The sequence below is a fragment of the Babylonia areolata genome, chromosome 5, assembly GCF_041734735.1.
Source record: "Babylonia areolata isolate BAREFJ2019XMU chromosome 5, ASM4173473v1, whole genome shotgun sequence".
In the NCBI taxonomy this organism is placed as follows: Eukaryota; Metazoa; Mollusca; class Gastropoda; order Neogastropoda; family Buccinidae; genus Babylonia; species Babylonia areolata.
The window spans coordinates 17029853-17032352 of record NC_134880.1 but is presented as its reverse complement, the minus strand read 5'-3'; the positions used below and the strand labels follow the sequence as shown (position 1 = coordinate 17032352).

General features: G+C 42.1%; 1 protein-coding gene across 1 annotated transcript in view; it reads left to right on the top strand.

The window, feature by feature from the left end:
- The window catches only part of LOC143281976 (sugar transporter SWEET1-like), a 31359-nt gene that overhangs the window by 7384 nt on the left and 21475 nt on the right, over positions 1 to 2500 (top strand). The window lies entirely within an intron of this gene.

Below are 2500 nucleotides of genomic sequence, written 5' to 3'. Positions count from 1 at the left end.
GAGAGAATCTCAGCGTGCTGGTTCGAATCACGGCTCAGCCGCCGATATTTTCTCCCCCTCCACTAGACCTTGAGTGGTGGTCTGGACGTTAGTCATTCGGATGAGACGATAAACCGAGGTCCCGTGTGCAGCATGCACTTAACGCACGTAAAAGAACCCACGGCAACAAAAGGATTGTTCCTGGCAAAATTCTGTAGAAAAATCCACTTCGATAGGGAATACAAATATAACTGCACGCAGGAAAAAATGCACAAAAAAATGGGTGGCGCAGGAATGTACCGACGCGCTCTCCCTGGGAAAAGCAGCCAGAATTTCACATAGAGAAATCTGTTGTGATAAAAAGAAATATAAATACAAACAAACATATATATATATATATATATATATATATATATATATATATTCCATTGACGCGCGTGCTGTGCAAATCCCATTGTTCACACGTTTCAGTCAGCGTTACAGTGGGAAAATGGCGGTTGTTTTTGTTCGCGGCAGCGCCGTTGTACCCATCTACTGTTTGCAGAGCCAGGTAGGCCTACATGCTGACCGTGTCCCACCCAACAACGATGGCTGACGTGACCGATAATGGGATCTCTGACAACAGGTGGCGGAAGGTTCTGTAGAAGGCTGACCTTATCAGCATCAAGGCCATGCTCAAACTCGGACAGCCTCGCTCAGTTGATCACGTCTCGTATAACAAGTGGCGGAAGGCCGTTTAGTTGAAGGCTGACCTTATCAGCATCAAGGCCACGCTCTTACCGTTGACTTCGGGTACATGTAGACAATATAAAACAGAAGCAAGTCTTTAACTCATTAGACATAACATATTATTGGAATATCGCACCAGATGTTGTATTGTTGGTTTTGATCACACATGCACACAAGCACACAAAGTGACACTGATTTAAACACACACACCCCTCATCGCACACCGACACAACCTTTTGAGAGTGCTTAGTAACTGTGCAGCATTGTTCGCAAAAAGACTCACGTCAAAATATCCCATGGTCTCATATCAAAGGACACTGTTTTGCAGATTCCTGTTAAAACTGATGTTCAGATCTGTCACCAATATGCTTTCTTAAATTCTCCCGGCACTGGTAACGTGCATTCAACATATCCGATCAAATCAACTATTTCAAACTGTGGCAAAGTTCAAGTCCTACAACTTGCTTCCATTAGTTTTGGGATTTTGAGAGCACGTTTGTAACCTTAGTCGGCAGTGGTGCGCGAAGAGAAGAAAGAGCGCGGAAATAGCCAGAAACAGATGATGTTTGACTGGTTCTTGGAAATGGATATTCATTAAGGTATTACAAAAAGGTCGAAGCAGACGTTAAATTGTGAAATGCAACCGTTCAGAAAGCTTCGAAGTGGGGCGGTATACGAATCGTTCGCAATTACACGCTGTTCGCAGTTACCCATACCTACCCTACCACTCTGCAGAACAACATTATAACCAGTTAACTGAATGGACAGAACTTAACCACATGTCACAGAACAATACGATCAGAAAACAAATTATGTGATAATTACTTCTCGACAAAAACGATGGAACATTACAGAATCCATGCCTTCTGTACACTGATAATTGAAATAAATGTTCTCAACGTTCTAGGAGTTACCATCGATAATGATATTTCTGGCCATGGCCCCACATGGATAGTCTGTGCAAGTGCATCTCTCAAAAAATTGTTCCAGCTATCAAAAACCAAAACGTTTTTGGATCTTAAAACACGAACACATTTTCATTGTGCAATTTTCAGTCATCTATCGATATGCTCCAGCTCTGTTATGACATGTGCAATACCAACACACTGAAACCAGAAGCTGTATAGAATCCATAAATGAGCTCTTAAGGCTGTACTGTCAAAATGTCCAAGTTTAATGCCCCGAATGAGTTTACCCCGGATGTTATCCCACTAACATACAAATTACAGTACAAGAAACAAGTAGCCTAACGATGTTTCAAATAATGAACGGCTTTGCATCTCCTGCACTAACTTCAAGATTTCCATAAAAAACAGTCAAGGTACATAGATAATAGTCATCCCAAAACCTAGAACTGATCTCCTTAAAATCTGGCCCTGTTTACTCAAGAGGGACACTTGGGAAATCTTTGTCCTTGAACATCAAAAACAAAAGCAGGATTTGTTCATTTAAATTAAACCAGCATACAAATCGTTTCTGTTTCAGGCACTAAACACTTCTGTGCAGACAGCCTGTCTATTGCCATGTCATAATTATGCTTTGTTCTTTTTTTGTTCTTTTTCTTCTTCTTTTTTCACGCTCACCAGTGTTACTGGAGACAAGAAAAGTCAATGTGTACGTGGGCGGGTTGGGAGGGGGAGGTGAAGGCCCGATTTGATGGATACAGTGATCAATATCAACAGTGCATGATGCCCAACTGTGAACAAGAGGCGTTGGTGCTCTCACGTCATTCACATCGATGTGAAGGCGTTCCGCTGTCTGCCTGACCTTTCTCCAGGGTTCTAAATTTGTC